This window comes from Pinus tabuliformis, chromosome 5_1 (assembly GCF_031772625.1).
Source record: "Pinus tabuliformis cultivar Carrire ecotype Pingquan chromosome 5_1, CPIR1, whole genome shotgun sequence".
Taxonomy (NCBI): Eukaryota; Viridiplantae; Streptophyta; class Pinopsida; order Pinales; family Pinaceae; genus Pinus; species Pinus tabuliformis.
This window is the reverse complement of record NC_142305.1, coordinates 533492455-533504542: the sequence shown is the minus strand read 5'-3', so window position 1 is coordinate 533504542 and position 12088 is coordinate 533492455.

Sequence of the window (12088 nt, the reverse complement as noted above, 5' to 3'; positions counted from 1 at the left end):
TAGGGAGGATTAAGAAGTAAACTGTTTTTTTATTGCACATTTTAAGCAAGTCTACCCTTGGTTGATTTGATAGTGGAGATTCTCTTCAAGCCTTATTTTGAATGTAGATCCCCTGAAAATCCTTGCACTCTCATGTTCTGCAGATGATTGGATCACAATCAACCATACAAATGGCAATTGTTTCCCATTGAGAAGAATCTATATACCCCTCTCAAGGTCCTGCAAGGCAAGGAAATGGATTGAAAACAATATATATACTCTTCTAAAAGTATTACTAGTTCTCCAAGTCACAATAGAGCCTCCACAACTAAAAGTTGTGAAGCATTGAAATTCATATTCGTGCACTCTGGTTTTCGTCATATGATTAGGACAATAAAGAATTATACAAACATGTCTGTCCTATTGAGAAACTATGTATACCCCTATCAAGGTCTTGCAATACAAGGACATTGATTGATAAGAGTCTATATATTCCACACAAAATATTCCGTGTTCTCAGAGTTGCAGTTGAGCCTCAACAACTGTACATTTCTGAGGCATTTAAACTTGTATTCTTGTAACTCTGTTTTTCTTCAGATTAGTAGATAATAAGCAATTATACAAAAAAAAATAAAAAAAATCTAAATTTCAATAATAAGACTCTATATTCCCCTATCCAAGTCTTGTAAGGAAAGGACATACATTGGGAAGCGTTTATATACTCTCAAAATCTTCCAAGATCACGTAATCACAATTGAGCCTCAACAACTATACAGTTACGAGACAGTCTAACCCATATTCATGTACTATGTTGCCCTTTAGATGATTACATAATAAACAACTATACAGACAAATATGCATTCTATTGTCAATAATCTATATACCCCTATCAAGGTCTTACAAGGAAAGGACATGCATTGAGAAGAATCCCTATACTATTCTCCTTATGTTCTGATATCTCAGAGTTGCAAACTGGGCCACAACAACACTATACTTGTGACCCGTGAGGCATTAAAGCCCATATTCTTGTTGAGAGACCACGTCATTATTTGTCATTTTTTTGCATATTGGCCATCCAAACAATGTGAGAATAACGAATTAAACTCTTTGAATTGCAGGTTTGACTTGAATCAAATCAGAAGAGAGTTTTTCAAGCTAGGCTGTAGTAAAATTCAAGGTTGATCAAGATTATTCAGCCAGCACAAGTTGGACTCACAATTAATCAGAAGTTACACTCTGCTCACCGATTTTTTCCAATTTTTTTCTCAAGCGCACTATGAGCATTTTCTCAAGTTACACTATGAGCATGTGCTGAAGTGAGAAATGGCATTTTATGAACAATGCTGCTCAGTGTTCCTTGAACAGAGTTTATATTGTTATAATCCTTGTGCAATTCAGTACTAGTTTGGAGAATTGATGGCTATTTAATATTTGTACAGGTCATGCTCGGAGGCTATTTTGCTTTGAAAAGAGTTGAATATCCATCTACAGATTTATTGTATCCATTTCCATTTGGAATCAATAAACCATTAAAAAGTTTTTTCACAGCCTTTGGAAGTAATACATACCCTATTGATATTCATTTTTATCTCTAGTATATCAGCATTATTTATGGAGGAACAGAAAAAGGGACTGATGTAGTATGGTCGGATGTGTGCCAGCATTTGCTTAGTTATAATTTATCATTTATATTCCCAGAATGACAGTCTGCAACTTGGTAAAACCCTGAAGTTGGACCAATGAACAATTCGAGATACATATATGAATAGAGGATACATATATTTGGCCTAGATAATACTTTGAACAATTCGAGATCCTTCAACTCTGCTCAGTGCTGTCTTCAATTCCTGAACTTTACTATTTGTATCATCAAGTCTAAAGCATAATCCTAAGTAAATTGAAGGGCATTCATTAGCTATAGTCATACTGGATTATTTCAAGGACCAAGGGATATATTTTCAGCCTTAGTTATGAACCTAATTTCAAGCATGGATCCATTTCAGATCTCTGAATCATCCTTGGACCAGGACAAAGCCATTACAGCTGTGAGCAAATTCTGAAGCTAGAATAATAGATTATGAAAGAGACCCTTTAGAATTTAAATATGTTATATCTAGTGCTTGAGGGAAAGAACCTTAAAATTCCCCTTCTCCATTATCCAGTCCATCACACACTTGGAATCTCCATAAATCTGACAGGAGATAATGTTCAATGATGTTTCAATATATAAAAGGGCCCAAACTACAGAAACCTCTGCCTTGGTATTAGACTCTGAACCAATATTCAACCAAATATGATAAGACCCATTTCTAGGGAGGAAACTGATGGCACCCCCTCCACATACACCTAAATGATATGCATCATCAAAGAAACCTACATTCATAGATAGAGGACTATGAGGGAAGCATAAGGAGTGACTACGAGGAGGATTCAAAGGCTTGAAATACAGAGAAGAAACCCATAATATGAGGCAGGATGTCAGAGATCTCTGCTTTCAAAGATATGTTTATTCTGAACCTTATAGACACCCCAAGCGATGAAGATAGGAAAGGATTTACAATTACCCATGTTTTTCTCACATAAGAAAAGGAAATGGTCAATATGATACATTGGAACAAGGTCCAAAATATGGAGGGTTGCAGTCCAAAGTTCCATGGAAAAATCACACAGAAAAAATAAGTGATTGACATATTCAAATTCCTTTGAATAGAGGATACATATATTTGGCCTAGATAATCCTTTATGTGCATTTGTGGCTTCTTCAGCACAAGCGTACACCATAGAGATGATTCGGTTTTGTGCTTGTATGCTAGCATTTTCAAGACAAGGATTTCATTGTAATCATGTTGTTTGATTGTTGTAACTCTGTGTTCTATGATTTAACACTTTGACCCATGAAGTAATGTATGATGCATTTCTTAAAAAACTGGAAAGAGATCTAGATCGGTATATTGTAAGGAAATGAAAGAACTTCTAAGCAACTTAAACAGTAGCTTCAATTTTTCTTTTATAACATACGATTGGTTCTGCTATGTTTTGTTAATTTTTCATGGCGGGAGGGATTCCTGAGGACTGTTTATAAGGTTGGTAACCTACAGTCATATTATATTAATGAAATCTGTCCTAGACCAAAGTTCAAATCAGTACACTCAGATTGACATGGCAGTTTAAAAAAGTGAGTACAATGAGGAGTACCTGTATTTTTCATGAACTCTAGCTTGCAGAAGAGGATATTCTGAACTGCACTTGTAAATTTCAACAGTTGTTCTTCTGAAAATCAGACAATCGTGCATGGAAGTAAGTTTAACAGTGCAGTTGTGGCGGGATCAATATCTGTTTATACTGAGTGATGATCTAATCAGATCAGATGATGTGGAGGGGTCAACGGTTAGTTTATTATGAGCAACTTTATTCTTACTAACATTTACTCACAAAATCGTGCATGTATTTGCTGACAAAATAGTGCAGTAGATGCAGGTTGGTATTTGGAATGGAATTGTAAGTAAAATTTCCATTTTTTATTTTTTATTTTTTAATATCAAATAATCAATTTAGAAATTACTAAAAGGAAAAAATTAGAGATTTTTCTTTATTTCAAATAAGAAACTAGTTCAAATAAAAAATTTAGTGGTTATTAAAAAAGCTAAAAGTAGAGTTTTTTCTTTATTTCAAATAAGGAATTTAAGAATTTATTAATTACTCCTTATCTCTATTTTTCTAGCAATATATACTTGTCTTATATAAAACCTCAAGTAATAGGTTTGGTAACACCCTTGAAATAATATTTTCTCTCATTTATTAAATACTTTGTATTTCCACTTTTTACCTTGAGTCACAAAGAAATAATAAATCTAGTTAATATGCTAATATTGAGGACAAGTTTGACATGGCATATAGGTTAGTTGGGGCTTTTTGCACATTTAGGTGATGGGGAGCACTATTTGCCATTATTATAAACCAAAGTAATATAGATGTTGTATGGGTGTTAATGTGAGGATAATTTTGCCCCTAGACAAGGATGGGTATGTTTGGGGCCTTGGACATCATCTAAGGAGAAACACCATTATTATCCCAGGGCATACGAGTGGTTTAGGTTGGTTTAGTAATAGTACAGACTGTGCACATGGTACAAAACCACCTCCCAGTGTAGGTTGACCTTGTTAAGGTGTCCTTCATACAGTTAGCCTGAAATTTGACCTCTCGATGGACTATAGTCCCCAACCATGGAGTGAGAGTCCTTGAACCCTCTATCTCCATGAGCTAAATTATGGATAATGTAGGATGATATGCTAATATCGAGGACATGTTTGACATTTTGATAGGTCGATGAAACAACAACTAATACATTGCATTAGTGTTGGTTGACCTTGAGGTGTCCTTGATACAGTTAGCCCGAAATTTGACCTAGACTTGATGGACTATAGTCCCCAACCATGGAGAGTCCTTGAACCCCCTATCTAGATGAGCTAATGGATAATGTAGGACGATATGCTAATATCGAGGACAAGCTTGACATGGCATGTAATAATACCTGATTATCATCCTAGGGCCTACGACTGGTTTTGGTTGGTTTAGTAATAATATAGACTATGCACATGGTACAAAACCACCTCCGAGTGCCTCTAAGGTGAATGGTTGGCCTAGTGGTGCTCATCGCCAACATCAAGTTTTCTTGTTGGTGGCTAGTGTCCTACTTACTAATGTCTACTACCTAATATTGTGACATTTTGATAGGTCGATGTACCAACAACTAATACATTGAATTAGTGTAGGTTGACCTTGTTAAGGTGTCTTTCATATAGTTAGCCTAAACCAAAGTAATATAGATGTTGTATGGGTGTTAATGTGAGAATAATTTTGCCCCTAGACAAGGATGGCTTTGTTTGGGGCCTTGGACATCATCTAAGGAGAAACACCATTATCATCCCAGGGCGTACGAGTGGTTTTGGTTGGTTTAGTAATAATACAGACTGTGCACATGGTACAAAAACACCTCCCAGTGCCTCTAAGATGAACGGTTGGCCTAGTGGTGCTCATCGCCAACATGAAGGTTTCTTGTTGGTGGCTAGTGTCCTACTTACTAATGTCTACTACCCAATATTGTGACATTTTGATAGGTCGATGAACCAACAACTAATACATTGCATTAGTGTTGGTTGACCTTGTTAAGGTGTCCTTCATACAGTTAGCCTGAAATTTGACCTCTCGATGGACTATAGTCCCCAACCATGGAGTGAGAGTCCTTGAACCCTCTATCTCCATGAGCTAAATTATGGATAATGTAGGATGATATGCTAATATCGAGGACATGTTTGACATTTTGATAGGTCGATGTACCAACAACTAATACATTGCATTAGTGTTGGTTGACCTTGAGGTGTCCTTGATACAGTTAGCTCGAACTTCGACCTAGACTTGATGGACTATAGTCCCCAACCATGGAGTGAGAGTCCTTGAACCCCCTATCTACATGAGCTAATGGATAATGTAGGATGATATGGTAATATCGAGGACATTGAGCTTGACATGGCATGTAGGTTAGTTGGGGCTTTTTGCACATTTAGGTGATGGGGAGCACTATTTGCCATCATTATAAACCAAAGGAATATAGATGTTGTATGGGTATTAATGTGAGGATAATTTTGCCCCTAGACAAGGATGGCTTTGTTTGGGGCATTGGACATCATCTAAGGAGAAACACCATTATCATCCCAGGGCGTACGAGTGGTTTTGGTTGGTTTAGTAATAATACAGACAGTGCACATGGTACAAAACCACCTCCCAGTGCCTCTAAGATGAATGGTTGGCCTAGTGGTGCTCATCGGCAACATCAAGGTTTCTTGTTGGTGGCTAGTGTCCTACTTACTATTGTTTACTACCCAATATTGCGACATTTTGATAGGTCGATGTGCCAACAACTAATACATTGCATTAGTGCTGGTTGACCTTGACATGTCCATGATACAATTAGCCCGAAATTTGACCTAGACTTGATGGACTATAGTCCCCAACCATGGAGTGAGAGTCCTTGAACCCCCTATCTAGATGAGCTAATGGATAATGTAGGATGATAATGTGAGGATAATTTTGCCCCTGGACAAGGATGGGTATGTTTGGGGCCTTGGACATCATCTAAGGAGAAACACCATTATCATCCCAGGGCATACGAGTGGTTTTGGTTGGTTTAGTAATAATACAGACTGTGCACATGGTACAAAAACACCTCCCAGTGCCTCTAAGGTGAACGGTTGGCCTAGTGGTGCTCATCGCCAACATCAAGGTTTCTTGTTGGTGGCTAGTGTCCTACTTACTAATGTCTACTACCCAATATTGTGACATTTTGATAGGTCGATGAACCAACAACTAATACATTGCATTAGTGTAGGTTGACCTTGTTAAGGTGTCCTTCATACAGTTAGCCTGAAATTTGACCTCTCGATGGACTATAGTCCCCAACCATGGAGTGAGAGTCCTTGAACCCTCTATCTCCATGAGCTAAATTATGGAGAATGTAGGATGATATGCTAATATCGAGGACATGTTTGACATTTTGATAGATCGATGTACCAACAACTAATACATTGCATTAGTGTTGGTTGACCTTGAGGTGTCCTTGATACAGTTAGCTCGAACTTCGACCTAGACTTGATGGACTATAGTCCCCAACCATGGAGTGAGAGTCCTTGAACCCCCTATCTACATGAGCTAATGGATAATGTAGGATGATATGGTAATATCGAGGACATTGAGCTTGACATGGCATGTAGGTTAGTTGGGGCTTTTTGCACATTTAGGTGATGGGGAGCACTATTTGCCATCATTATAAACCAAAGGAATATAGATGTTGTATGGGTATTAATGTGAGGATAATTTTGCCCCTAGACAAGGATGGCTTTGTTTGGGGCATTGGACATCATCTAAGGAGAAACACCATTATCATCCCAGGGCGTACGAGTGGTTTTGGTTGGTTTAGTAATAATACAGACAGTGCACATGGTACAAAACCACCTCCCAGTGCCTCTAAGATGAATGGTTGGCCTAGTGGTGCTCATCGGCAACATCAAGGTTTCTTGTTGGTGGCTAGTGTCCTACTTACTATTGTTTACTACCCAATATTGCGACATTTTGATAGGTCGATGTGCCAACAACTAATACATTGCATTAGTGCTGGTTGACCTTGACATGTCCATGATACAATTAGCCCGAAATTTGACCTAGACTTGATGGACTATAGTCCCCAACCATGGAGTGAGAGTCCTTGAACCCCCTATCTAGATGAGCTAATGGATAATGTAGGATGATAATGTGAGGATAATTTTGCCCCTGGACAAGGATGGGTATGTTTGGGGCCTTGGACATCATCTAAGGAGAAACACCATTATCATCCCAGGGCATACGAGTGGTTTTGGTTGGTTTAGTAATAATACAGACTGTGCACATGGTACAAAAACACCTCCCAGTGCCTCTAAGGTGAACGGTTGGCCTAGTGGTGCTCATCGCCAACATCAAGGTTTCTTGTTGGTGGCTAGTGTCCTACTTACTAATGTCTACTACCCAATATTGTGACATTTTGATAGGTCGATGAACCAACAACTAATACATTGCATTAGTGTAGGTTGACCTTGTTAAGGTGTCCTTCATACAGTTAGCCTGAAATTTGACCTCTCGATGGACTATAGTCCCCAACCATGGAGTGAGAGTCCTTGAACCCTCTATCTCCATGAGCTAAATTATGGAGAATGTAGGATGATATGCTAATATCGAGGACATGTTTGACATTTTGATAGATCGATGTACCAACAACTAATACATTGCATTAGTGTTGGTTGACCTTGAGGTGTCCTTGATACAGTTAGCTCGAACTTCGACCTAGACTTGATGGACTATAGTCCCCAACCATGGAGTGAGAGTCCTTGAACCCCCTATCTACATGAGCTAATGGATAATGTAGGATGATATGGTAATATCGAGGACATTGAGCTTGACATGGCATGTAGGTTAGTTGGGGCTTTTTGCACATTTAGGTGATGGGGAGCACTATTTGCCATCATTATAAACCAAAGGAATATAGATGTTGTATGGGTATTAATGTGAGGATAATTTTGCCCCTAGACAAGGATGGCTTTGTTTGGGGCATTGGACATCATCTAAGGAGAAACACCATTATCATCCCAGGGCGTACGAGTGGTTTTGGTTGGTTTAGTAATAATACAGACAGTGCACATGGTACAAAACCACCTCCCAGTGCCTCTAAGATGAATGGTTGGCCTAGTGGTGCTCATCGGCAACATCAAGGTTTCTTGTTGGTGGCTAGTGTCCTACTTACTATTGTTTACTACCCAATATTGCGACATTTTGATAGGTCGATGTGCCAACAACTAATACATTGCATTAGTGCTGGTTGACCTTGACATGTCCATGATACAATTAGCCCGAAATTTGACCTAGACTTGATGGACTATAGTCCCCAACCATGGAGTGAGAGTCCTTGAACCCCCTATCTAGATGAGCTAATGGATAATGTAGGATGATAATGTGAGGATAACATGTGAATAATACCCGAGGTTCAGATTCCAAGATTTTTTTGTAACTTTGTTATCTTCAAAGTTACAAACAACATGTTTGTTAATTGAAGTGATATTTGATTTCAGCGCTTAGTTTAGCTTTCTTTTAAGGTTTTTTAGTTTAGCAATTTTTTCTTACAACTTATCTTAACATTTGTTGATTATAGTTGTAGCACTCTTACATTAATTAGATAGAATTTTTACTTTAAATTTAGTTCATTTCCATTACTATTTATAATTTTTTTGTTTCATTATGTGTTATTCATTAACCCTACCACAAATTGTTTTAATGCATTGGATATGTTCACTTTCCAATTTTCCAACTTCTCATTAGCATCATTGCCATCCAATACCACATTTAGCATATTCACCTTCACATTAGACTGTTTCTTGCAGAAAAATAAGGACACCTGTAACAGTTTGCAACCCGACTTCCAAGCTTGCCCAAATTCACACGAAACATAAGATAATCCGTGATTCAACGATTTGGGAAACTTTTGAACAGACAGATAATCAGTGATCCGTGTGCTTTGACAATCCGTGATCCGTGTGCTTTGAGAAGCGGATGCACACATTATATCCAATATGGTCGGGGTATCCTGTAGCATTAACAGGTGAGGCGCATCTGTCAACAACCCTTTCGGACGGCCAAGACATTTTTATAAGCTCTGCATTTAATTCCGTTTTTTTCTGTGAGGCCGATCTTCCATAGTTTTTTCCTAAAACAGGTATGTGTTTAGGCTTTCTGTTTGTTTTATTAAAAAATGTCTCTTTGGATAAATTATTATCATATCCTGTTGCCTGTTCAGATTTTTGGGGCTACCTTTAGATTATATCTTTTTGATTTTGCAGACTTTAAACACATATCTACTAAGCATAGGATGATAAAACGTTGCATTTTCTTGGATCGGATTCTAGCTTAGTTATTTCCTCTGCTTCTGGGCATATGTAACGTTAAGTGCATGTTAATGGAATTTGATTACTTGTTTCTTTGTGTTAAGTACATTGATAAGCAGAAAAACCTTTATCGCTTCCGAAACATCTTCACCATGCACTTTCTGGGTAGAAATGTTAGGACTTCTTATTATTTTCAATGGCATATTACCACAAGAACGCTTGAGATGAGGGATACTCAGATTACGTCCAGAACAGATACAGATTGGTGTATTTTCAATGGCATATTACCACAAGTCTTCTTATTTTCAATAGAATATTACCACAAGAACGCTTGAGATGAGAGATACCCAGATTACGTCCAGAAAAGATACAAATTGGTGGTTCTTTCAGTGACCTATCCCTAGCCAGTTTCTCAACAGTAACTTTCACCTTTTTCTCAGGAAGACTAATTTGAGAGGCTTCCATCTTTATACGAAACTAAACAGAGCTAAACTATATGGACCAAGACTAAACAGAGCTAAACGCTCCAGAGTGAGCTGCCCTATTACAAAAAACTGTTCTTTACCATAATTACAAAAAAGGAAATCCAAAATTGTACCCTGGAGAATGAACAAATTCATATTGTTGGTATCAGAAGCCATGCACACTGAAAATGACACACGAGATCTAGAAAACCAAAACGGACTTACTGTCCTGTAGCTGAAACCAAAGGTAATTAAACTTGCCGTGGCGCATCCGTAGCATTTTCATTAACCTGATTAGGGGAGCTTGCCCAGGTTACCATCACCTCATCTTCAGCTCCATCAAGTTGCCTTCTGTAGGAGGCACAAGGTGCAGAACACTGCCAAAGAGGCGCGCTGGCTCACAAACTATGGTTTGTTCTTGAGGAGAGTCCGACGGAGGGCGAGAAGCCTCCTGTTGACCTTCTTCATACACCGCAGCAGAAACAATGAGGACAACACCAGCCAAGCTGCTCTGAGAATCACTGGAATTCTGAGAAAGCGACTGTTCCTTGGAAATTTCGTTTGAGCTTGTGAGCTCATCTTCTTCCTCCGAGAAGATGACAGTAATTATAACTGAGATGAGCGGTCTGTCAAGTCTGCTTTTGAACTTAACCCTTGAGGTATGAAGGGAACTGTTTAGGGAGGGTCCAGAATTGTCTGAGGGTGGAGAGGAAGGTGAAGCAGTAGCCAACGGGATATACGACGAGGCACAAAGCTACCACACCTCCAGATCCTCCACGAGATCCCGAGTTGCTCCCTCGCCTTGGAATACCCCGACGACGGGCCATAACAGAATACAACAGCGGAATGAGGATGCTAAAGGACTGGGTGTGAGGGAGAAGCAACGCGCTGGGCAATTGTAACCAAATTAAAAACCAGACCTTTGAATGAAAACCCAGAAGCCCAGCACACATAAGCTAGACTCGGCGTCAAGAAAATACCCAACGGCGACTGAGAAAGCCCAGTACCCAACCCAGACACCTTTAACAAGGACAAAAACCAAATCCCTTCCCGAAATGAACCAGAGGACTGACTTAAGACACCAAACGCAAATGGAGAAAACAAACTTAATGCACCCGACGCTGTCTGAAAGAGGCATAACTATATACATGAAGCCGACCAAATGGGAGCAGTTATGAGACCAAGGAGGCTTCCAAATTCGCTGTGTTGCACTAAGACTCTGAGACCATGACCACCAGAGGAGACCTCTGCTAGAAAAAACCGGAAACACTACATTGATGCCTGAAAAGACCAGAACAAATGAACCTTGGAGAATGCGCGCCATCCTGATAACTTCCATCTGCGTACCTCGAGCTCGGGCCTTCATTAATGCGGATTAATTACCTGCCACGAACCGCCTTACCCTTCTTAATTACTCGCCAGTTGCCGACTCCGCGTGCTCTAGCATTAACACCTCTTAAGGACACCCGCATCTGGGTTTGAGTCTTCCTTCGACTGCATATCACTTGTTACTATAGTATGGAAGGTGGAAAGTTGGTTCTCAGAAGCTATGCAAGATATAGAGCCTTCATAGAATTCCCTTCCACTGTCCACTCCTAAATTAGCAAGAAAGTCTGCTAGTTTGTTCCCTTCCCTTCTGATGTGTTTAAAAGAAATAGCTTGATTGTGAATAAGCCATTGCTGTAGTAGCTCGAGTCGAGTTGCCATTCTCCAGCTGCTACTGACCTTGTGAACCGGGGATCCCTGCAGAAGTTTTAAGGCCATGTTGTCCACTTGTCTATCAGGTATTTTGTCGAAATTTCCTGTTTTACAAGCTTGTTCTAGGCCCAAGATATCTAGCTCACCAATATCTATTGATTCCGTGTCCTCCTCCATGATTTGAGGTTCTTGATGGTATCCATCGCTTTCCTTCTCGTTTTCTATGTTGGGATCTGTACCATCTATATCCATTTCAGGGAAGCTCCAGGTGTTTGATGCAGTTTTTAAGCTTATTACCCCCTTGTTCTACATTCGGTTCCCCTGTTATCGTTTTGGATCCTTCAATCTGCTCCTGGCTAGATCCTTTTTGATTGAAGGGCCTATTGTCTGGAATCCGGCATTTCTTCATTGGCTTGGACTTCAAAGCTATTGCTAGTAGAGGCTTGATTGATCTACGGGGGGAGGTCTTTGTAGAGATTACTGATT